General features: G+C 49.7%; 1 protein-coding gene across 1 annotated transcript in view; it reads right to left on the bottom strand.

Annotated features, from left to right (window-relative positions):
* The window catches only part of TTPAL (alpha tocopherol transfer protein like), a 46,271-nt gene extending 30,461 nt beyond the window's left edge, over positions 1–15,810 (bottom strand). The window contains exon 1 of the mRNA XM_056547921.1: positions 15,721–15,810. The gene's annotated coding sequence lies outside the window, so the exon portion shown is untranslated. The remainder of the gene's footprint in view (positions 1–15,720) is intronic.
* Between the last annotated feature and the right edge of the window lie 11,099 nt (positions 15,811–26,909).

The following is a 26,909-nucleotide window of genomic DNA, read 5'->3' as shown; positions in this document are numbered from 1 at the left end:
TCCGATGTCCACCCACCTGTACGGCGATGCGCTTCAGGGACTCTGAGGTGCGCTGGACGGGGCGGGCTCGGCTTAGCGTGAGTCTGCGTGCGCGTCCGCGTCTGCTTGATGACATTTAGTTGCAGTTGTTGAGTGTTGTCAGTAGAGGCCGCGCTGGGTACACAGATTAAATGTGCTAAAAGCTCCCATAACAGTGTGTGCCAGCCATAGAGACCCCCATAACAGTGTGTGCCATCCATAGAGACCCCCCATAACAGTGTGTGCCATCCATAGAGACCCCCCATAACAATGTGTGCCATCCATAAAGACCTCCCATAACAGTGTGTGCAAGCCATAGAGACCCCCCATAACAGTGTGTGCCAGCCATAGAGACCCCATAACAGTGTGTGCCAGCCATAGAGACCACCCCATAACAGTGTGTGCCAGCCATAGAGACCCCCCATAACAGTGTGTGCCAGCCATAAAGACCCCCCCATAACAGGGTGTGCCAGCCATAGAGACCTCCCCATAACAGTGTGTGCCAGCCATAAAGACCCCCCATAACAGGGTGTGCCAGCCATAGAGACCCCCCCCCCATAACAGTGTGTGCCAGCCATAAAGACCCCCCATAACAGTGTGTGCCAGCCATAGAGACCTCCCCATAACAGTGAGTGCCAGCCATAGAGACCCCCCCCATAACAGTGTGCCATAAAGACCCCCCATAACAGTGTGTGCCAGCCATAGAGACCCCCCATAACAGTGTGTTTCAGCCATAAAGACCCCCATAACAGTGTGTGCCAGCCATAAAGACCCCCATAATAGTGTATGGCAGCCATAAAGACCCCCATAACAAATGTATGCCAGCCATAAAGACCCCCCATAACAGTGTGTGCCAGCCATAAAGACCCCCCCCCCATAACAGTGTCTGCCAGCCATAGAGACCCCCCCATAACAGTGTGCCATAAAGACCCCCCATAACAGTGTGTGCCAGCCATAGAGACCCCCCATAACAGTGTGTTTCAGCCATAAAGACCCCCATAACAGTGTGTGCCAGCCATAAAGACCCCCATAATAGTGTATGGCAGCCATAAAGACCCCCCATAACAAATGTATGCTAGCCATAAAGACCCCCCATAACAGTGTGTGCCAGCCATAGAGACCCCCCATAACAGTGTGTTTCAGCCATAAAGACCCCCATAACAGTGTGTGCCAGCCATAAAGACCCCCATAATAGTGTATGGCAGCCATAAAGACCCCCCATAACAAATGTATGCTAGCCATAAAGACCCCCCATAACAGTGTGTGCCAGCCATAAAGACCCCCCCCATAACAGTGTCTGCCAGCCATAGAGACCCCCCCATAACAGTGTGCCATAAAGACCCCCCATAACAGTGTGTGCCAGCCATAGAGACCCCCCATAACAGTGTGTTTCAGCCATAAAGACCCCCATAACAGTGTGTGCCAGCCATAAAGACCCCCATAATAGTGTATGGCAGCCATAAAGACCCCCCATAACAGTGTGTGCCAGCCATATAGACCCCCCCATAACAGTGTGTGCCAGCCATAAAGACCCCCTAACAGTGTATGCCAGCCATAAAGAACCCTATAACAGTGTGTGTGAGCCATAAAGAACCCTATAACGATGTGTGACAGCCATAAATAACCCTATAACAGTGTATGCCAGCCATAAAGAACCCTACAACAGTGTGTGCCAGCTATAAAAAAAAAAACATAACCGTTTGTGCCAGCCATAAAGAACCCTATAACAGTGTGTGCCAGCCATAAAGAACCCCATAACAGTGTATGCCAGCCATAAAGAACCCTATAAACGTGTATGACAGCCATAAAGAACCCATAACAGTGTATGCCAGCCATAAAGAACCCTATAACAGTGTGTGCCAGCCATAGAGACCCTCAGTAGAGGCCGCGCTGGGTACACAGATTAAATGTGCTAAAAGCACCCATAACAGTGTGTGCCAGCCATAGAGACCCCCCATAACAGTGTGTGCCAGCCATAAAGACCCCCATAACAGTGTGTGCCAGCCATAAAGAACCCCATAACAGTGTATGCCAGCCATAAAGAACCCTATAAACGTGTATGACAGCCATAAAGAACCCTATAACAGTGTATGCCAGCCATAAAGAACCCTATAACAATGTGTGCCAGCCATAGAGACCCTCAGTAGAGGCCGCGCTGGGTACACAGATTAAATGTGCTAAAAGCACCCATAACAGTGTATGTCAGCCATAAAGAACCCCTATAACAGTGTGTGCCAGCCATAAAGAACCCTATAACGATGTGTGCCAGCCATAGAGACCCCCCATAACAGTGTGTGCCAGCCATAAAGAACCCTATAACGATGTGTGCCAGCCATAGAGACCCCCATAACACTGTGTGCCAGCCATAAAGAACCCATAACAGTGTATGCCAACCATAAAGAACCCTATAACAGTGTGTGCCAGCCATAGAGAACCCTATAACAGTGGATGCCAGCCATAAAGAACCCTATAACAGTGTGTGCCAGCCATAAAGAACCCCATAACTGTGTGCCAGCCATAAAGAACCCTACAACAGTGTGTGCCAGCCATAAAGAACCCCATAACAGTGTGTGCCAGCCATAAAGAACCACATAACAGTGTGTGCCAGCCAAAAAGAACCACATAACAGTGTGCCAGCCATAAAGAACCCTAAAACAGTGTGTGCCAGCCATAAAGAACCCTATAACAGTGTCCCGGCCATATAGACCCCCCATAACAGTGTGTGCCAGCCATATAGACCCCCCATAACAGTGTGTGCCAGCCATAAAGAACCCTATAACAGTGTCCCAGCCATATAGACCCCCCATAACAGTGTGGGCCTGCCATATAGACCCCCATAACAGTGTGCCAGCCATAGAGACCCCCATAACAGTGTATGTCAGCCATAGAGACCCCCCATAACAGTGTATGCCAGCCATAAAGAACCCCCCCCCCATAAGAGCATGTGCCAGCCATATAGACCCCCATAACAGTGTATGCCAGCCATAAAGAACCCAATAACAGTGTGTGCCAGCCATAGAGACCTCCCATAATAGTGTGTGCCAGCCATATAGACCCCCCATAACAGTGTGTACCAGCCATAAAGAACCCCATAACAGTGTGTGCCAGCCATAGAGACCCCCCATAACAGTGTGTGCCAGCCATAGAGACCTCTCATAACAGTGTGTGCCAGCCATAGAGACCCCCCATAACAGTGTATGCCAGCCATAGAGACCCCCCATAACAGTGTGTGCCAGCCATAGAGACCCCCCATAACAGTGTATGCCAGCCATAGAGACCCCCCATAAGTGTGTGCCAGCCATAGAGACCCCCATAACAGTGTATGCCAGCCATAGAGAACCCCATAACAGTGTGGTAAGCTTGTGGGGGTGTAGGGTATATGGGGCAGGGGCGGACACAGACAGCAGAGGGCCCCTGTGCAAAGAATGTGCCTGGCCCCCCCCCCCCCCAGCACTGTGCCCCCTCATGTACCTAGACCCCACCGGAGGGCCTCCACTTACCCCGCGCGTGTGGTGTCGCCACTTGCCTTGTCCACCACAGGTGGATGGAACGGCTCCTGAGGTGGGCTCCGGGTGGCCCCTGTCCCTCTCAGTGTGCGGCCCAGTGAGTACTCCCCCAGGTCAGCCTGACCCGTATCTAGCTGGGAGGCAGAGGGCAGTGCTCCCCTTTACATTCGCACCCCTGGACTTAGCACGACACCCCTTGGCACCCCCTGGTTCCTTGGCTTCTTATCCTTAGTGATAGAAGTGACTTACAGGCAGGGCCAGACTGGGACCAAAAATAGGCCCAGGCATTTTAAAATAAACAGCCCATTTTTATGGTGGGGGTCTGACTCATGGGACCCCCACCAATCACCTTGGCTCCCGAGATGTTGGAAAGCTGCAACTCCCATCATGTCTGAAGTGACTACAGCTGATGGGACAGTCAGGAGACTACACAATGATATCAGTGACTAAAGCTCTGATGGGACAGTTAGGAAAATACACAATGATATCACTGACCTGAGTGACGTCTTCTCTGTTGTCTTTACTTTTCTTCTTCCTCTGGTCCAGACACCAGGATTTCTTCCATCTTCTCTGCAGAGTCTGACACCTGGACATCATTGGTTCCTTAATTTGTCAGTAGGTCCTCATCCTCTGTATGATGACAATAATCATTATAACCTTGCTAAATACTGTACCCCCTGAATATAATACTGCCAACCACTGTACCCCCTGAATACTGCCAACCACTGTACCCCTGAATATAATACTGCCAACCACTGTACCCCCTGAATACTGCCAACCACTGTACCCCTGAATATAATACTGCCAACCACTGTACCCCCTGAATACTGCCAACCACTGTACCCCCTGAATATAATACTGCCAACCACTGTACCCCTGAATATAATACTGCCAACCACTGTACCCCCTGAATACTGCCAACCACTATACCCCTGAATATAATACTGCCAACCACTGTACCCCCTGAATATAATACTGCCAACCACTGTACCCCTGAATATAATACTGCCAACCACTGTACCCCCTGAATATAATACTGCCAACCACTGTACCCCTGAATATAATACTGCCAACCACTGTACCCCTGAATATAATACTGCCAACCACTGTACCCCCTGAATACTGCCAACCACTGTACCCCTGAATATAATACTGCCAACCACTGTACTCCCTAAATACTGCCAACCACTGTACCCCTGAATATAATACTGCCAACCACTGTACTCTATCAATATAATACTGCCAACCACGATACACCACTGAATCACCCCATACACTCCATCCTCAGTCTCCTCATCACCCCATACACCCCACGCACCCCATCCTCAGTCTCATCCCCCCATACACCCCACACAACCCATTCTCAGTCTAATCATCACCCCACGCACCCCATCCTCAGTCTCATCACTCCATACACCCCATCCTCGGTCTCCTCATCACCCCATACACCCCATCCTCAGTCTCCTCATCACCCCATACACCCCACACACCCCATCTTCAGTCTCCTCATCACCCCATACACCCCACGCACCCCATCCTCAGTCTCCTCATCACCCCACGCACTCCATCCTCAGTCTCCTCATCCCCCCATGCACTCCATCCTCAGTCTCCTCATCACCCCATCCTCAGTCTCCTCATCACCCCACGCACTCCATCCTCAGTCTCCTCATCACCCCATCCTCAGTCTCCTCATCACCCCACGCACTCCATCCTCAGTCTCCTCATCACCCCATTCACCCCACGCACCCCATCCTCAGTCTCCTCATCACCCCACGCACTCCATCCTCAGTCTCCTCATCACCCCATTCACCCCATGCACTCCATCCTCAGTCTCCTCATCACCCCATCCTCAGTCTCCTCATCACCCCATGCACTCCATCCTCAGTCTCCTCATCACCCCATCCTCAGTCTCCTCATCACCCCATACACCCCACGCACCCCATCCTCAGTCTCCTCATCACCCCATGAACCCCATCCTCAGTCTCCTAATCACCCCACGCACTCCATCCTCAGTCTCCTCATCACCCCATACACCCCACGCACTCCATCCTCAGTCTCCTCATCACCCCATGCACTCCATCCTCAGTCTCCTCATCACCCCATGCACTCCATCCTCAGTCTCCTCATCACCCCATGCACTCCATCCTCAGTCCCCTCATCACCCTATGCACTCCATCCTCAGTCTCCTCATCACCCTATGCACTCCATCCTCAGTCTCCTCATCACCCCATGCACTCCATCCTCAGTCTCCTCATCACCCCATGCACTCCATCCTCAGTCTCCTCATCACCCCATGCACTCCATCCTCAGTCTCCTCATCACCCCATGCACTCCATCCTCAGTCTCCTCATCACCCCATGCACTCCATCCTCAGTCTCCTCATCACCCCATACACCCCATGCACTCCATCCTCAGTCTCCTCATCACCCCATGCACTCCATCCTCAGTCTCCTCATCACCCCATGCACTCCATCCTCAGTCCCCTCATCACCCCATGCACTCCATCCTCAGTCTCCTCATCACCCCATGCACTCCATCCTCAGTCTCCTCATCACCCCATGCACTCCATCCTCAGTCTCCTCATCACCCCATGCACTCCATCCTCAGTCTCCTCATCATCCCATATACCTTAAGCACCTCATCAGTATTACACAGCTGACACCCCCCCCCCGATCCTTCTCATCAACATTAAACCCCCTAATCATTACCCCCCTGACCCCCCCCCTCTGGTCCTCCTTATCAACACTACGCTCTCCCAGACCCCCCAATCTTTCTTATCATTACACACCCAACCTCTTCAACACCCCTCCTGTCCTCTTCTTCATCATTACAATCCCCTCCCCCCACCACCCTGCACCCGACCGTCGCTCTCCTCACCTTATCTGCTCAGCGATGCGGCCGTGTGAGGCTGGAGGGTTTGCTGCTCCTGTCGCTTCTGCCGGGGTCAGAGGCCATGACACGTGACGTCAGGGGCTTGGAACAGACGTGCGTGCCTGCGCGGGGCACGTCTGTTCCCATCAGCCCCTGGCCTGTCCTCTCGCCCGGCCGAGGTAAATTACTGCTGTCAGCGGCAGGTCCGGGACCTGTTGCTGCAGCATTTAGTATGAAGTACTGGCAGGGGGCCCTGCAGGGGCCCAGACTGTGAGGCCCAGGCTGTGACCTGGGCTACTAGGTGGGCCCCCTAACACGCTGGGCCCCTGTGCAGCCGAACCGGCTGAACAAGTGATATGTCCGCCCCTGATATGGGGTGTAGCTGTGCAGTGATGAGAGGGCGCTGGTTTAACCCTTAACTGTCGTGATGCCAGGGTGAGGGCTCCTCTGTAGCGATAGGGAGGGATAATAAATGATTGTCCACAACCGGAGGTTTCAGAAAACTTTTACTGCAGGTTTTATGCAGAATTAAGCAGGAACAGTCTTTGTACAAGCAGAGTCTATTAGGATTCTGACAATTGGTTGGGACCTTGTGAGTTTTAAGTTCAGGAGATTTATATGCGCTGTTCCGCAGGATTTAGGGGATTGAGTTTAGGTCCAGCAGTCATGCAGACTTTAGCGGGGAGTTGTATTGTAACTCATGGTTTGGTAAGTTGCGGTATTATTAGGCATCGGCCTGGTCTTGTCTTTGAAAGTTACACGGATCTCTCCTCTCTGCTAATCCGGAACCCAAGAGAGCGATGGATTGGCTGGCAGCTCCCTTATATGGGCAGGGGCTGGCCGTGAGCTCATTGGTCCATACCATCTGTCAATCACTTTACACAAGGAATTATGGTCTAAACATGTGACCACACACGTGACCTAGGAAGGTCTTTTAACATACCCTAAGAGAATTAACATTAGTCACATGACCAAAGGTCCTGCAACACTATATACACAATTAAATATACACAATTAAATATACATACAAACATCACAAAATTAAAGAAGGAAGAGGTGACTAGGGGCTATCCCACCAGGAGGACCCTACTGGAATGAAGTAACTCTGGCTTAGGGGACCACCATACAAGGTACAGTATACTATACGGTACCGGGACACCACAACAGTGTATGCCAGCCATAGAGAACCCCCCATAGCAATGTATGGCAGCCATAGAGACCTCCTATAACAGTGTGTGCCAGCCATAGAGACCACCCATAACAGTGTATGCCAGCCATAGAGACCCCCCATAACAGTGTGTGCCAGCAATAGAGACCCCCCATAACAGTGTGTGCCAGCCATAGAGACCACCCATAACAGTGTATGCCAGCCATAGAGACCCCACATAACAGTGTTTGCCAGCCATAGAGACCCCCCATAACAGTGTGTGCCAGCAATAGAGACCCCCATAACAGTGTGTGCCAGCCATAAAGACCACCCATAACAGTGTATGCCAGCCATAGAGACCCCACATAACAGTGTTTGCCAGCCATAGAGACCCCCCATAACAGTGTGTGCCAGCAATAGAGACCCCCCATAACAGTGTGTGCCAGCCATAGAGACCACCCATAACAGTGTATGCCAGCCATAGAGACCCCACATAACAGTGTTTGCCAGCCATAGAGACCCCCCATAACAGTGTGTGCCAGCAATAGAGACCCCCATAACAGTGTGTGCCAGCCATAGAGACCCCCCATAACAGTGTATGTCAGCCATAGAGACCCCCCATAACAGTGTATGCCAGCCATAGAAACCTCCCATAACAGTGTGTGCCAGCCATAGAGACCCCATAACAGTGTATGTCAGCCATAAAGAACTCCATAACAGTGTGTGCCAGCCATAGAGACCCCCATAACAGTGTGTGCCAGCCATAGAGATCCCCCATAACAGTGTATGTCAGCCATAGAGAACCCCATAACAGTGTGTGCCAGCCATAGAGACCCCCCATAACAGTGTATGTCATCCATAGAGACCCCCCATAACAGTGTATGCCAGCCATAGAGACCCCCCATAACAGTGTATGCCAGCCATAGAGACCCCCCATAACAGTGTGTACCAGCCATAAAGACTCCTCATAACTGTGTGCCAGCCATAGAGACCCCCCATAACAGTGTGTGCCAGCCATAGAGACCCCCCAATAACTATGTGCCAGCCATACTATGTGCCAGCCATAAAGAACCCCATAACAGTGTGTGCCAGCCATAAAGACCTCCCATAACATTGTGATCCAGCCATAGAGAACCCCATAACAGTGTTTGCCAGCCATAGAGACCCCCCCATAACAGAGTGTGCCAGCCATAGAGACCTCCCATAACAGTGTGTGCCAGCCATATAGAACCCCCAAAACATTGTGTGCCAGCCATAGAGAACCCCCCCATAACAGCATATGCCAGCCATTTAGAACCCCCATTACATAGTGTGCCAACCATAGAGAACCCCACATAACAGTGTGTGCCAGCTATAGAGAACCCCCCATAACAGTGTGTGCCAGCCATAGAGACCTCCCATAACAGTGTGTGCCAGCAATAGAGACCCCCATAACAGTGTATGTCAGCCATAAAGAACCCCATAACAGTGTGTGCCAGCCATAGAGACCCCCATAACAGTGTGTGCCAGCCATAGAGGACCCCACATAACAGTGTGTGCTCGATATGCAGAAAAAATTGGAAACACAAAAGGGAAGCGCAACAATGTGCCGTAAAAGTTTTCAGATATAACGAAGACAAAAAGAGGTGAAAAAAACTTGCTCACCTTCTGGTGTTGTGCAGTGGGCACAACACCATATCGCGCTTGTATCCCGTTGCAAAGGGAATAGTGAAATCAGGGGGTGCAGCTCACACCGTGGCGTCCTGGGATTCCTGGATGTCTGGAGAATGCAAGAGGTGAAGATCCCCGGGGCTCCGGTTCGCGTGGAAAAAAGGTGTGTTCGAGCGCTCACTCCTGTAGAATAGCTTGGCTGGGATCGTGGCAGTATAGAAGTAGCCGGACACGGTTAAGGATATAATAACCGGATTTTATTTGGATAGATCACAGATAACGCGTTTCGAGGGGTGGAACCCCCTATTCGTCAGATCAATGATGTGGCAGATGTGGGAGGCCACTAATTTATGCAAAAAAAGCCCGAGAAATTTAACAGCAATTACCGGGTACAGATTAAAATACAAATATGCATCTGTGCAATACAATTTCCACAGTGTTGAAGATGTCTCAAATCCAAAGCAAAACATAAATTTTAATTTAACACATATTACAATTAACATGAATGGTGCTTGGGTGGCAGATCAAAAAAGGTATTACTACTATTAGCCTGGCCTTCCGTTCGGGGAGCAGAGTAAGTAGAAAAATCAAAGCGCCGCTCTCCATGTTGCGGCGGCATCTCAAAGATAGAGGCACAACGGGACCGTGGTCTTCCCCTGTATGGGAGACCCCTCATCCAGGTGCTCGGGAGGAAACGTCCCAAATTACAAAAAAAGTTCATAGTAGAAGCGCATATCCTGCGTTGGATCGATTTAACAAATGCAGGCATCGGCATTGCAATAGAGCATATTCTATGCCGTAGTGTATATTGATGTCATTGATACATATATATATATATATATATATATATATATATGCGCAGTTGTACACACATCCTCCCATGTATTCTTCTTTGGTGGGCCCAGCAATCAACCAAAGAAGAATACATGGGAGGATGTGTGTACAACTGCGCATGTATATATATATATATATATGTATCAATGACATCAATATACACCACAGCACTACTGCATAGAATATGCTCTATTGCAATGCCGATGCCTGCATTTGTTAAATCGATCCAGCGCAGGATATGCACTTCTACTCTGAACTTTTTTTGTAATTTGGGACGTTTCCTCCCGAGCACCTGGATGAGGGGTCTCCCATACAGGGGAAGACCACGGTCCCGTTGTGCCTCTATCTTTGAGATGCCGCCGCAACATGGAGAGCGGCGCTTTGATTTTTCTACTTACTCTGCTCCCTGAACGGAAGGCCAGGCTAATAGTAGTAATACCTTTTTTGATCTGCCACCCAAGCACCATTCATGTTAATTGTAATATGTGTTAAATTTAAATTTATGTTTTGCTTTGGATTTGAGACATCTTCAACACTGTGGAAATTGTATTGCACAGATGCATATTTGTATTTTAATCTGTATCCGGTAATTGCTGTTAAATTTCGCGGGCTTTTTTTGCATAAATTAGTGGCCTCCCACATCTGCCACATCATTGATCTGACGAAGAGGGGGTCCCACCCCTCGAACCGCGTTATCTGTGATCTATCCAAATAAAATCCGGTTATTATATCCTTAACCGTGTCCGGCTACTTCTATACTGCCACGATCCCAGCCAAGCTATTCTACAGGAGTGAGCGCTCGAACACACCTTTTTTCCACGCGAACCGGAGCCCCGGGGATCTTCACCTCTTACATAACAGTGTGTGCCAGCCATAGAGACCCCCCATAACAGTGTATGCCAGCCATAGAGACCTCCCATAACAGTGTGTGCCAGCCATAGAGACCCCCACAACAGTGTATGTCAGCCATAAAGAACCCCATAACAGTGTGTGCCAGCCATAGAGACCCCCATAACAGTGTGTGCCAGCCATAAAGAACCCCATAACAGTGTGTGCCAGCCAAAGAGACCCCCATAACAGTGTGTGCCAGCCATAGAGACCCCCCCCCATAACAGTGTATGTCAGCCATAGAGAACCTCCCATAACAGTGTATGCCAGCCATAGAGACCCCCAATAACAGTGTATGCCAGCCACTGAGACCTCCCATTACAGTGTGTGCCAGCCATAGAGACTCCGCCATACCAGTGTGTGCCAGCAATAGAGAACCCCCCATAACAGTGTGTGCTAGCCATAGAGACCCCCCATAACAGTGTATGTCAGCCATAGAGAACCTCCCATAACAGTGTATGCCAGCCATAGAGACCCCCAATAACAGTGTATGCCAGCCACTGAGACCTCCCATTACAGTGTGTGCCAGCCATAGAGACACCCCCATACCAGTGTGTGCCAGCAATAGAGAACCCCCCATAACAGCATGTGCCAGCCATAGAGAACTCCTCGTAACAGTGTGTGCAAGCCATATAGAACCCCCAAAATATTGTGTGCCAGCCATAGGGAACCCCCATAACAGCGTATGGCAGCCATTTAGAACCCCCATTACAGAGTGTGCCAGCCATAGAGAACCCCCCCATAGCAGTGTGTGCCAGCCATAGAGAACCCCATATAACAGTGTGAGCCAGCCATAGAGGTCCCCATATCAGTGTGTGCCAACCATATAGAACCCCCATGACTGTGTGCCAGCCATAGAGAACCCCCCATAACAGTGTGTGCCAGCCATAGAGACACCACCATCACAGGGTGTTTGAGCCATAGAGACACCCCCATAACAGTGTGTGCCAGCCATAGAGATCCCCCATAACAGTGTGTGCCAGCCATAGAGACACCACCATAACAGTGTGTGCCAGCCATAGAGACACCACCATAACAGTGTGTGCCAGCCATAGAGAACCCCACATAACAGTGTGTGCCAGCCATAGAGACCCCCCATAACAGTGTGTGCCAGCCATAGAGACCCCCCATAACAGTGTGTGCCAGCCATAGAGACCCCCCCCCATAACAGTGTGTGCCAGCCATAGAGATCCCCCATAACAGTGTGTGCCAGCCATAGAGAACCCCAATAACAGTGTGTGCCAGCCATAGAGGTCCCCATAACAGTGTGTGCCAGCCATAGAGACCCCCCATAACAGTGTGTGCCAGCAATAGAGAACCCTCATAACAGTCTGTGTCAGCCATAGAGACCCCCCAAACAGTGTGTGCCAGCCATAGAGTGCCCCAAAACAGTGTGTGCCAGCCATAGAGTGCCCCAAAACAGTGTGTGCTAGCCATAGAGACACCCCATAACAGTGTGTGCCAGCAATAGAGATTGTGTGTGTGCAAGCCATAAAGACCCCACTATATCAGTGTGTGCCAGCCTTAGAGAACGCCCCATAACAGTTTGTGCTAGCCATAGAGACCCCCCCATACCAGTGTGTGCCAGCCATAGAGACCCCCTATACCAGTGTGTGCCAGCCATAGAGACCCACTATATCAGTGTGTGCCAGCCATAGAGAACCTTCCATAACAGTTTGTGCCAGCCTTAGAGACCCCCCATTACAGTGTGTGCCAGCCATAGCGACAACCCCATAACAGTGTGTGCCAGCCATAGAGACAACTACATAAAAGTGTGTGCCAGCCATAGAGACCTCCCATAAAAGTGTGTGCCAGCCATCTAGAACCCCCATAACTATGTGCCAGCAATGAAGACCCTATAACAGTGCGTGCCAGCAATAGAGACCCAAAAACAGTGTATACCAACAGCAGAGACCCCATAACAGTGTGTGCTAACCATAGAGACACCCCATACCAGTGTGTGCCAGCCATAGAGACCCCCATACCAGTGTGTGCCAGTCAAAGAGACCCCCCCATAACAGTGTGTGCCAACCATAGAGACCCCCAATACCAGTGTGTGCCAGCCAGAGACCCCCATACCTGTGTGTGCCAGAAAAAGAGACCCCTCATACCAGTGTGTGCCAGCCAAATAGACCCCTATAACAGTGTGTGCCAACCATAGAGACCCCACATACCAGTGTGTGCCAGCCATAGAGACCACCCTTAACATTGTGTGCCAGCCATAGAGACCCTTCCATAATGGTATGTGCCAGCCATAGAGACCCCCCATTACAGTGTGTGCCAGCCATAGAGACCTCCCCATAACAGTGTGTGGCAGCCATAGAGACCCCCCATAACAGTGTATACCAACAGTAGGGACCCCATAACAGTGTGTTTCAGCCATAGTCTCATAGACCCCCATAACAGTGTGAGCTAACCATATAGACCCCCCATAACAGTGTGCGCCAGCAATAGAGACCCCCCATAACCGTGTGGGCTTGCCATATAGACCCCCCCCCCCCCCCATAACAGTGTGCGCAGGGCCGGTGCATTGCCGTGGAATGAGATTTGCCATAGAATGAGATGGTCCGCCTCCATCACATCCTATTGGCTCACTCTTGTCACGTGACATATTTAAACGTCACGCATCGATGCGCACAGCAGTGTCAGTTTGGCTATCACAGGGAGAGGATCTCCTCACCCTGCGATAGCTGAAGCTGCACGGAGCTCTCACGGCCTCTGTGGCCCGACAGAAGTTCACACATGTACGCAGCTCATACGGCTGCCTCATATACATTTACTGTTGATCCACAGAGCTATCGGGATCCCTATGCCCGATGGTGCTGTCATCAGTGTGCGTCCCCGCGAGCGCCCCATGCCCGCAGCTCTACTCCTCGTCCCCCGCAGCTCTACTCCCCGTCCCCCGCCCCCCGCAGCTCTACTCCCCGTCCCCTGTGAACGCTCAGGGAGCGATCCACAGCGCTATGGGGATTCCTACGCCCGATGGCGCTGTCATCAGTGTGCGTCCCCGCGAGCGCCCCACGCCCGCAGCTCTACTCCCCATCCCCCGCAGCTCTACTCCCAGTCCCGTTAACGCTCAGGGAGCGGGGAACAGAAAGTATAGCATCGGGCGCAGGTAAAGTAGTACTGCGCATGCGCAGCACTACGCGAATAACTTTACCTGCGCCCGATGCTCTACTTTCTGTTCCCCGCTCCCTGAGCGTTAACGGGACGGGGAGTAGAGCTGCGGGGGGCGGAGGACGGGGAGTAGAGCTGCGGGCGTGGGGCGCTCGCGGGGACGCACACTGATGACAGCGCCATCGGGCATAGGGATCCCGATAGCGCTGTGGATCAACAGTAAATGTATATGAGCCAGCCGTATGAGCTCCGTACATGTGTGAACTTCTGTCGGGCCACAGAGGCCATGAGAGCTCCGTGCAGCTTCAGCTATCACAGGGTGAGGAGATCCTCTCCCTGTGATAGCCAAACTGACACTGCTGTGCGCATCGATGCGTGACGTTTAAATATGTCACGTGACAAGAGAGAGCCAACAGGATGTGATGGAGGCGGACCATCTCATTCTATGGCAAATCTCATTCTACGGCAATGCACCGGCCTTAGGTGTTCAGGCGCCCTGTGTAAGCTAACCTTGTGGCGCCCCCCCCCCCCCCATAAATGTACACAAAGAGGAAAAAATATTTGTGACAAATATTTTTATATCTAATAAGTCCCCTGCCCCCTTAATCAGTCCCATGTACCCCTTCACCAGTCCCCTGCTCCCCTTAGTCAGATGCAGTATAGTCCCCCCACATTAGGTGCAGTATAGTTCCCCCACATTAAGTGCAATATAGTTCCTCCACATTAGGTGCAGTATAGTTCCCCCACATTAGGTGTAGTATAGTTCCCCACATTAAGTGCAATATAGTTCCTCCACATTAGGTGCAGTATAGTTCCCCACATTAGGTGCAGTATAGTTCCCCCACATTAGGTGCAGTATAGTTCCCCCACATTAGGTGCAGTATAGTTCCCTCACATTAGGTGCAGTATAGCTCCCCCACATTAGGTGCAGTATAGTTCCCCCACATTAGGTGCAGTATAGTTCCCTCACATTAGGTGCAGTATAGCTCCCCCACATTAGGTGCAGTATAGTTCTCCTACATTAGGTGCAGTATAGTTCCCCACATTAGGTGCAGTATAGTTCCCCCACATTAGGTGCAGTATAGTTACCCCACATTAGGTGCAGTATAGTTCCCCCACATTAGGTGCAGTATAGTTCCCCCACATTAGGTGCAGTATAGTTCCCCACATTAGGTGCAGTATAGTTCCCCCACATTAGGTGCAGTATAGTTACCCCACATTAGGTGCAGTATAGTTCCCCCACATTAGGTGCAGTATAGTTCCCCCCACATTAGGTGCAGTATAGTTCCCCACATTAGGTGCAGTATAGTTCCCCCACATTAGGTGCAGTATAGTTCCCCCCACATTAGGTGCAGTATAGTTCCCCACATTAGGTGCAGTATAGTTCCCCCACATTAGGTGCAGTATAGTTCCCCCACATTAGGTGCAGTATAGTTATCCCACATTAGGTGCAGTATAGTTACCCCACATTAGGTGCAGTATAGTTTCCCCCCCCCCCCCCACAGACTCACACATACAGACAGACAGACACCCACACATGCACACACACACACAGACAGACAGACAGACACCCACATATGCACGCACACACACAGACACACACACACACATACACACACAGACACCCACACACACACAGACACCCACACACACACAGACAGACACCCACACATGCACACACACACATACCTGTCCTGCGCTGCGCTTCTCTCCGGCGTCGGCCTGACAAGTGACGTCACCAACCCTGTGTGGGTCTGCGGAGGTAGGTCACATGCGCGACGTCCCTCTTCAGACTCGGGCCACCAGCCAACCAGAGACGCGGAGGAGGGCGGGGTAAGTGAAACCTCCCTGTGTAATGAAGAAAACCGTGCCCTGAAGCAGAATGTGACCCTCCGCATAGGGACACAGTTGAGGGAGGGTAGTGGGAATGGAATGAGAGGGAGCGGCCTGAAAAGCAGAAAACTGTGTCCCTGTGCGGAGGGTCACATTCTGCTACAGGGCACAGTCTTCTTCATTACACCAGCAGCACCTGCTTGCCCGAAGCAGCGCTAAATGTCTGAAGAAGTTACCTGCCTGGCGCCCGGACTGCACGTCGGGCAATGCAAATTACATATACCTGGTGCGAGCTGTGTCGGCCGCCCGGCGCCCCTGCTGCTATGGCGCCCTGTGCGGTCGCACAGCTTGCACACCCCTAAGGCCGGCCCTGAGTGTGTGCCAGCAATAGAGACCCCCCATAACAGTGTGAGCTTACCATATAGACCCCCCATAACAGTGTGTGCCTGCAATAGAGACCCCCCCCATAACAGTGTGGGCTTGCCATATAGTCCCCCATAACAGTGTATGCCAGCTTCACAGACATCCCCCATAACTGTGTTCCAGCAATGGAGACCCCATAACAGTGTACCATTTTTGTACAGATTGGACATTTTGATCACTTTTTATTAAATGCCATAGCATAGATCAGTGACATCTGCGTTCTACTTATACAAGCTGCCAAGGCTGCCTGTATTCACAGAGCCCCAATCTGCATGGAGGCAAGTAGGGACCCTCCTGCCGCCTTTTCAACTGATCAAAATCCAGCGATTGCACCGCAGAGGTCTCGATCATCCCATTGAGCTGATCGGCCACTATGTTTTTAGGGTATGTTCACATTGAAGGTTTGGAGAGGAATTTCCACGAGTAATTCTGCTCGCTTATTCCTCTCCATTTCATTCAGCAGTGAAAAACCCCATAGTATGAAATTAAATTTCTACTCCTCAGTTCACACTGAGGAATTTCCGCTAGCGGAATTATGTCACTGAATTCCGTTCCACATGAAGAATGAACATGTTTTTTCTTCATGCGGAATTCGCGTCCTAACCCCATAGGACTCAATGTAAATAAAAATTCAGTCTGCCACACTTTCGCGTGGAATTCACGCGGAAATTGCGCGGATTTTGCGCAGAATTCCCGCAAAACAATGTCTCCTATGCTGTGCTTAATTCCGCACTGATTTCTGTGCAGAATTCCACGCAGAATTCAGCGCACATTCCGCATGGATTTCACGCAGATTCCGCACGGAAAAAAATGTCATTTCTGAGGGGATTTTTTCAGCGAGAATTCCGCGCAAACATTAATCAGTGTGAACATACCCTTATATATTTTAGAAGCCAGGCCCAGGCTGGTGGAGGCATGACTGGGACAACCAGCAGGTGGCAGTATCACCCACAGAGAATCCCAGTTACTGCTAACTATACAAAGGAATGAGTATAGTAACTTGAGAGGATTTCTTGTATTGAAGAATTTATACCGCAGCTGTCACATGGAATCACCACATAAAACTGTGCACGCTTAGTAAAAGATGCAGCCTTATTCTACATAAAATTACTTTTACCAACAGTTACAGTTTCCGCCTGTGTCATTGCTTCACTTTTGTGACACACATGTCCTCCGCACTCATAGACTTATCTTGCAAACCCTATAATTCTGAGCGACAGTACCTAGGCGGCGGACCTTTGTGTAGGGTTGCTACCTGGCCAGTATTTTGGCCACCCTGCTGGTGTTTTTCTATTAAAAATACTGGCAATGCAATCCAATCCTCCAACTCCCGGAATGTTGCACCATAACCGATACCAGTGTTTCCCAACCAGAGTGCATCCAGCTGTTGCAAAACTACAACTCCTAGCATGCCCGGACAGCCATTGGCTGTCCAGGCATGCTTAGAGTTGTAGTTTTGCAACAGCTGGAGGCACCCCTGGTTGGAAAACACTGACCTATACTATATACTACTATCTAGTGAAACATGCTGGGAGTTGTAGTTTTTGTTTAGGACAGCTGCTGAGCCACAGGCTGTATTGGGGCATGCTGGGAGTTGTAGTTAGCAACTAACTGCAACTCCCGAATTTAATTTTTAAAAAAGCGATCAAAAAGTTACAAAATGGTACTGTTAAAAACTACCAATCGGGGTGCAAAAAATGAGCCCTCATACAGGCCCGTATAAGTAGAAATAAAAAAAGTTATATGGGTCAGAACAGGACAAAATTTCCCCCGCACATGTTTTTCCTGTGATGTTACGCATATATAAATAATTATGCAAATGAGCATGGCCTGACCCCATAACAGTGTGTGCCAGACGTAAAGACCCCTATAACAGTGTATGCCAGCCATAGAGGCCCTATAACAGTGTGTGCCATCCATAAAGCAGCATAAGGGTATGTGCCAGCCACAGTAGCCTCCATAAGTATGTGCCAACCATAGAGACCGCCATAACAGTGTATACCTGGCATAGGGCCCAAATAAAACTGTGTGTCAACCATACAGACCCCCATACCAGTGTGTGCCAACCACAGTGGCCCCAATAACAGTTTGTGCCACCTATAAAGAACCCTTAACAGTATTTCAGCCATAGAGACCCCCATATTAATGTGTTCCAGCCACAGGGCCCCTATTAGACATGTGCAGAACCAAAAATTTTGTTTCTTTTCGTTTCGTTCGTTTTCATTTTCAAAAAATTTCGGTTCTGTGAATATTCGGAATGCTGTTAATTCGTTATATTCGGTTTTCGGATGCATAGGCTAAAAAATGTTTTCGTTTTCGGATGCATTCGTTAATAACATCAAATGCATTCGTTAATTCGGATCTTTCGTTATATCTGTAAAATTCGTTAAATTTAGCATTCGTTACTAAACAAAATGCACATTAGTTTCACTTGCTGATCCTCTTTTGTAATAAATAGCAGGTGTTACCTTAGGATTCTTGTTGTTTTCACCTTTTTTTTGCCGTTTTCTCTGTGTAGGAAGGCAAGTTTTCTTCAGGTAAACCCAATGAAAAAAATCTAATTCATTCCTTACATTCGGTTTACTGATAATGAATGCATACGTTATTCGTTAACATGCATTATTCGTTATACGTTATTTAACGAATGCATTCGTTAACTGTATATTCGTATTCATATTCTTTTTTGGAAATATTAGATTTTTTTTTTTTGTGCATTCGGATTGTAACGAACACCCGAAAATGGGAAAATTCGTTAAGTTTAGTATTCGTTCCGAAACGAATTGCACATGTCTAGCCCCTATAACAGTGTGTGCTAGCCATAGAGACCTGTATATATACTTTTAGTGTCAGTCTTTACAGCAGATGCATGTAGACCTCATTGGTATTCAGGACCTCTGAAGTGGCAGAAGCACAGAGAGATATAAAACGCAAGAGGACACCAGAAAGATAAATAACATGTAACGATTTAGGGGCTCTAGTACCCCTTTTGCCCCTGAAGCTACAGATCAACCCTCCACCATGAATGGAATGCGAAAAACTCAGCCATCTGTAATAACCATTAAACATTGCAGAAAACACGTTAATCCTGCACATCATTAACCATCTAACTGGGCCATGTTAATGTTTCTGGTACAATGGGCCATTTTCGTGCCCGAGGTGAGAAAAGTGAGATAACTTATTGACTTACACTGCTTGAGTCAGCACAGTGGTTGTAGGAAAACGTGTAATGAACATGTCAGACTTTTATTGAAAGAAAATGGCACTCCTGGCAAAAAAGATTAATGGGTATAGTGGCCTTTGGTCAATACATGAGAAACAAAGATTCCAGTTGCAGGAAATACCTTATTTTTTTATTAATTCCAGATCAATTTGGGTAAGACAACATGGAGATTTGTGAATTGTCTACATTGATATATTGTAACAACCTAGCAGCTTTATAAACAGGAATAAATAGAAATAGATGCATTTTTTGGGGAGGGACCTGATGAAGAGAGGAGGACCTCTCGAAACGTGTATTAACCCACTATTATTAGTTTACCATATGAAGTCCGGGAAACAATGTGGTCACCCTCATACATCAGAACCCGGTTGGATTCTGGCTGCTCCTGGATGTTACGCCGAGCGCTCCGGGTCCCCGCTCCTCCCCGGAGCGCTCGCTACACTTCCCTCACTGCAGCGCCCCGGTCGGTTCCACGGACCCGGGGCGCTGCGTTACCACCTCCGGCCGGGATGCGATTCGCGATGCGGGTAGCGCCCGCTCGCGATGCGCACCCCGGCTCCCGTACCTTACTCGCTCCCCGTCAGTTCTGTCCCGGCGCGCGCGGCCCCGCTCCCTAGGGCGCGCGCGCGCCGGGTCTTTGCGATTTAAAGGGCCACTGCACCGCTGATTGGTGCAGTGGTTCCAATTAGTGTTTACACCTGTGCACTTCCCTATATCACCTCACTTCCCCTTCACTCCCTCGCCGGATCTTGTTGCCCTAGTGCCAGTGAAAGCGTTCCTTGTGTGTTCCTTGCCTGTGATTCCAGACCTTCTGCCGTTGCCCCTGACTACGATCCTTGCTGCCTGCCCCGACCTTCTGCTACGTCCGACCTTGCTTCTGTCTACTCCCTTGTACCGCGCCTATCTTCAGCAGCCAGAGAGGTTGAGCCGTTGCTAGGGGATACGACCTGGTCACTACCGCCGCAGCAAGACCATCCCGCTTTGCGGCGGGCTCTGGTGAAAACCAGTAGTGACTTAGAACCGATCCTCTAGCACGGTCCACGCCAATCCCTCTCTGGCACAGAGGATCCACCACCTGCCAGCCGGCATCGTGACAGTAGATCCGGCCATGGATCCCGCTGAAGTTCCTCTGCCAGTTGTCGCTGACCTCACCACGGTGGTCGCCCAGCAGTCACAACAGATTGCGCAACAAGGCCAACAGCTGTCTCAACTGACTGTTATGCTACAACAGTTACTACCACAGCTCCAGCAATCATCTCCTCCGCCAGCTCCTGTACCTCCTCCGCAGCGAGTGGCCGCTTCTGGAATACGACTATCCTTGCCGGATAAATTTGATGGGGACTCTAAGTTTTGCCGTGGCTTTCTTTCCCAATGTTCATTACACTTGGAGATGATGTCGGACCAGTTCCCCACTGAAAGGTCTAAGGTGGCTTTCGTAGTCAGCCTGCTGTCTGGAAAAGCCCTGGCTTGGGCCACACCGCTCTGGGACCGCAATGACCCCGTCACTGCCTCTGTACACTCCTTCTTCTCGGAAATTCGAAGTGTCTTTGAGGAACCTGCCCGAGCCTCTTCTGCTGAGACTGCCCTGTTGAACCTGGTCCAGGGTAATTCTTCCGTTGGCGAGTATGCCGTACAGTTCCGTACCCTTGCTTCAGAATTATCCTGGAATAATGAGGCACTCTGCGCGACCTTTAAAAAAGGCCTATCCAGCAACATTAAAGATGTTCTGGCCGCACGAGAAATCCCTGCTAACCTACATGAACTCATCCATCTTGCCACTCGCATTGACATGCGTTTTTCCGAACGGCGTCAGGAGCTCCGCCAGGATATGGACTCTGTTCGCACGAGGCGTTTCTTCTCCCCGGCTCCTCTCTCCTCTGGTCCCCTGCAATCTGTTCCTGTGCCTCCCGCCGTGGAGGCTATGCAGGTCGACCGGTCTCGCCTGACACCCCAAGAGAGGACACGACGCCGCATGGAGAATCTCTGCCTGTACTGTGCTAGTACCGAACACTTCCTGAAGGATTGTCCTATCCGTCCTCCCCGCCTGGAAAGACGTCCGCTGACTCCGCACAAAAGTGAGACAGTCCTTGATGTCTACTCTGCTTCTCCACGTCTTACTGTACCTGTGCGGATGTCTGCCTCTGCCTTCTCCTTCTCTGCTGTGGCCTTCTTGGACTCTGGATCTGCAGGAAATTTTATCTTAGCCTCTCTCGTCAACAGGTTCAACATCCCGGTGACCAGTCTCGCCAGACCCCTCTACATCAATTGTGTAAACAATGAAAGATTGGACTGTACTATACGTTTCCGCACGGAGCCCCTTCTAATGTGCATCGGATCTCATCACGAGAGGATTGAACTGTTGGTCCTCCCCAATTGCACTTCTGAAATCCTTCTTGGACTTCCCTGGCTTCAACTCCATTCCCCAATCCTGGATTGGTCCACTGGGGAGATCAAGAGTTGGGGGCCCTCTTGTTCCAAGGACTGCTTAAAACCGGTTCCCAGTAAACCTTGCCGTGTCCCTGTGCTTCCTCATGTAACCGGTCTCCCTAAGGCCTATATGGACTTTGCGGACGTTTTTTGCAAAAAACAAGCTGAGACTCTACCTCCTCACAGGCCTTATGATTGTCCCATTGACCTCCTCCCGGGCACTACTCCACCCCGGGGCAGAATCTATCCTCTGTCCGTCCCAGAGACTCTTGCCATGTCTGAATACGTCCAAGAAAATTTAAAAAAGGGCTTTATCCGTAAATCCTCCTCTCCTGCCGGAGCCGGATTTTTCTTTGTGTCCAAAAAAGATGGCTCTCTACGTCCTTGCATTGACTACCGCGGTCTTAATAAAATCACGGTTAAGAACCGCTACCCCCTACCCCTCATCTCTGAACTCTTTGATCGTCTCCAAGGTGCCCACATCTTTACCAAACTGGACTTAAGAGGTGCTTATAATCTCATCCGCATCAGAGAGGGGGATGAATGGAAAACGGCATTTAACACCAGAGATGGACACTTTGAGTATCTGGTCATGCCCTTTGGTCTATGCAACGCCCCTGCCGTCTTCCAAGACTTTGTTAATGAAATTTTTCGTGATCTCCTATACTCCTGTGTTGTTGTATATCTGGACGATATCCTGATTTTTTCTGCCAATCTTGAAGAACACCGCCAGCATGTCCGTATGGTTCTTCAGAGACTTCGTGATAATCAACTCTATGCCAAAATAGAGAAATGTCTGTTTGAATGCCAATCTCTTCCTTTTCTAGGATACTTGGTCTCTGGCCAGGGACTACAAATGGACCCAGATAAACTCTCTGCCGTCTTAGATTGGCCACGCCCCTCCGGACTCCGTGCCATCCAACGTTTTTTGGGGTTCGCCAATTATTACAGGCAATTTATTCCACATTTTTCTACCATTGTGGCTCCTATTGTGGCTTTAACAAAAAAAAATGCCGATCCCAAGTCTTGGCCTCCTCAAGCGGAAGACGCCTTTAAACGACTCAAGTCTGCCTTTTCTTCGGCTCCCGTGCTCTCCAGACCTGACCCATCTAAACCCTTCCTATTGGAGGTTGATGCCTCCTCAGTGGGAGCTGGAGCTGTCCTTCTACAAAAAAACTCTTCCGGGCATGCTGTTACTTGTGGTTTTTTTTCCAGGACCTTCTCTCCGGCGGAGAGGAACTACTCCATCGGGGATCGAGAGCTTCTAGCCATTAAATTAGCACTTGAGGAATGGAGGCATCTGCTGGAGGGATCAAGATTTCCAGTTATTATTTACACCGATCACAAGAACCTCTCCTACCTCCAGTCTGCCCAACGGCTGAATCCTCGTCAGGCCAGGTGGTCTCTGTTCTTTGCCCGATTTAATTTTGAAATTCACTTTCGGCCTGCTGATAAGAACATTAGGGCCGATGCTCTCTCTCGTTCCTCAGATGCCTCTGAAATTGAACTCTCTCCTCAACACATCATTCCTCCTGACTGCCTGATTTCCACTTCTCCAGCCTCCATCAGGCAAACTCCTCCAGGAAAGACCTTTGTTTCTCCACGCCAACGCCTTGGGATCCTCAAATGGGGTCACTCCTCCCATCTCGCAGGTCATGCGGGCATCAAGAAATCTGTGCAACTCATCTCTCGCTTCTATTGGTGGCCGACTCTAGAGACTGATGTGGTGGACTTTGTGCGAGCCTGCACTATCTGTGCCCGGGATAAGACTCCTCGCCAGAAGCCCGCTGGTTTTCTTCATCCTCTACCTGTCCCCGAACAACCTTGGTCTCTGATTGGTATGGATTTTATTACTGACTTACCCCCATCCCATGGCAACACTGTTATTTGGGTGGTCGTTGATCGATTCTCCAAAATGGCACATTTCATCCCTCTTCCTGGTCTTCCTTCAGCGCCTCAGTTGGCTAAACAATTTTTTGTACACATTTTTCGTCTTCACGGGTTGCCTACACAGATCGTCTCGGATAGAGGCGTCCAATTTGTGTCTAAATTCTGGAGGGCTCTCTGTAAACAACTCAAGATTAAATTAAATTTTTCTTCTGCATACCATCCTCAATCCAATGGACAAGTAGAGAGAATTAACCAGATCTTGGGTGACTATTTACGACATTTTGTTTCCTCCCGCCAGGATGACTGGGCAGATCTTCTACCTTGGGCCGAATTCTCGTATAATTTCAGAATCTCTGAATCTTCCTCCAAATCTCCGTTTTTCGTGGTGTACGGCCGTCACCCTCTTCCCCCCCTCCCTACCCCCTTGCCCTCTGGTCTGCCCGCTGTGGATGAAATTTCTCGTGATCTTTCCACCATATGGAAAGAGACCCAAAATTCTCTCTTACAGGCTTCTTCTCGCATGAAGAGATTCGCAGATAAGAAAAGAAGAGCTCCTCCCATTTTTTCCCCTGGAGACAAGGTATGGCTCTCCGCTAAATATGTCCGTTTCCGTGTCCCGAGCTATAAGTTGGGACCACGCTATCTTGGTCCTTTTAAAGTTTTGTGTCAAATTAATCCTGTCTCTTACAAACTTCTTCTTCCTCCTTCTCTTCGTATCCCTAATGCCTTTCACGTCTCTCTTCTTAAACCTCTCATCCTCAACCGTTTTTCTCCTAAATCTGTTCCTCCCACTCCTGTTTCCGGCTCCTCGGACATCTTCTCTGTCAAAGAGATTTTGGCCTCTAAAAAGGTCAGGGGAAGAACTTTTTTTTTAGTGGATTGGGAGGGTTGTGGTCCAGAAGAGAGGTCCTGGGAACCTGAGGACAATATCCTGGACAAAAGTCTGATCCTCAGGTTCTCAGGCCCCAAGAAGAGGGGGAGACCCAAGGGGGGGGGTACTGTTACGCCGAGCGCTCCGGGTCCCCGCTCCTCCCCGGAGCGCTCGCTACACTTCCCTCACTGCAGCGCCCCGGTCGGTTCCACGGACCCGGGGCGCTGCGTTACCACCTCCGGCCGGGATGCGATTCGCGATGCGGGTAGCGCCCGCTCGCGATGCGCACCCCGGCTCCCGTACCTTACTCGCTCCCCGTCAGTTCTGTCCCGGCGCGCGCGGCCCCGCTCCCTAGGGCGCGCGCGCGCCGGGTCTTTGCGATTTAAAGGGCCACTGCACCGCTGATTGGTGCAGTGGTTCCAATTAGTGTTTACACCTGTGCACTTCCCTATATCACCTCACTTCCCCTTCACTCCCTCGCCGGATCTTGTTGCCCTAGTGCCAGTGAAAGCGTTCCTTGTGTGTTCCTTGCCTGTGATTCCAGACCTTCTGCCGTTGCCCCTGACTACGATCCTTGCTGCCTGCCCCGACCTTCTGCTACGTCCGACCTTGCTTCTGTCTACTCCCTTGTACCGCGCCTATCTTCAGCAGCCAGAGAGGTTGAGCCGTTGCTAGGGGATACGACCTGGTCACTACCGCCGCAGCAAGACCATCCCGCTTTGCGGCGGGCTCTGGTGAAAACCAGTAGTGACTTAGAACCGATCCTCTAGCACGGTCCACGCCAATCCCTCTCTGGCACAGAGGATCCACCACCTGCCAGCCGGCATCGTGACACTGGACATCGACTAAAGATATACAGTACAGACCAAAAGTTTGGACACACCTTCTCATTCAAAGTTTTCTTTATTTTCAGGACTATGAAAATTGTAGATTCACACTGAAGGCATCAAAACTATGAATTAACACATGTGGAATTATAGACATAACAAAAAAGTGTGAAACAACTGAAAATATTTCATATTCTAGGTTCTATCCACCTTTTGTTTTGTTTACTGCTTTGCACACTCTTGTCATTATCTTGATGAGCTTCAAGAGGTAGTCACATGAAATGGTCTTCCAACAGTCTTGAAGGAGTACCCATGATGCTTAGCACTTGTTGGCCCTTTTTGCCTTCACTTTGCGGTCCAGCTCACCCCAAACCATCTCGATTGGGTTCAGGTCCTGTGACTGTGGAGGCCAGGTCATCTGGCGCAGCACCCCATCACTCTCCTTCTTGGTCAAATAGCCCTTACACAGCCTGGAGGTGTTTGGGGTCATTGTCCTGTTGAAAAATAAATGATGGTCCAACTAAACGCAAACCGGATGGAATAGCAGCCGCTGCAAGATGCTGTGGTAGCCATTCTGGTTCAGTATGCCTTCAATTTAAAATAAATCCCCAACAGTGTCACCAGCAAAGCACCCCCGCACCATCACACTTCCTCCTCCACACCAGCACACCTTTGAAGTGAAAACCATTTCAGGTGACTACCTCTTGAAGCTCAACAAGAGAATGCCAAGAGTGTGCAAAGCAGGAATCAAAGCAAAAGGTGGCTACTTTGAAGAACCTAGAATATGACATATTTTCAGTTGTTTCACACTTTTTGTTATGTATATAATTCCACATGTGTTAATTCATAGTTTTAATGCCTTCAATTTTAATCTACAATTTACATAGTCATGAAAATAAAGAAAATTTTGAATGAGAAGGTGTGTCCAAACTTTTGGTCTGTACTGTATGTATATATATATATATATATATATATATATATAGGCACAACAGCACTCTCAATGTAAACATTTATAAATAGCAGGGTGCAGGCAACTAAAAAAGGATCAGTCCATAGATCCCTCCAATTCCTATATGCACTGCTCAAAAAAAATAAAGGGAACACTAAGATAACACATCCTAGATCTGAATGAATGAACTAATCGTGTGAAATACTTTCGTCTTTACATAGTTGAATGTGGGACAACAATATCACACAAAAATTATCAATGAAAATCAAATTTATCCCATGGGGTCTGGATATGGAGTCACACTCAGAATCAAAGAGGAAAACCACACTACAGGCTGATCCAACTGTCACGCCGCGCGCTCCGGGTCCTACTGCCTCCCCGGAGCACTCACGGCGTTCCTCTGTCTGCAGCGCTTCGGTCGGCATTGCTGACCGCGAG

Source organism: Hyla sarda, chromosome 12, assembly GCF_029499605.1.
Source record: "Hyla sarda isolate aHylSar1 chromosome 12, aHylSar1.hap1, whole genome shotgun sequence".
In the NCBI taxonomy this organism is placed as follows: domain Eukaryota; kingdom Metazoa; phylum Chordata; class Amphibia; order Anura; family Hylidae; genus Hyla; species Hyla sarda.
Note: the sequence above shows the minus strand (reverse complement) of the source record. Positions and strands in the feature narration are given on the sequence as shown.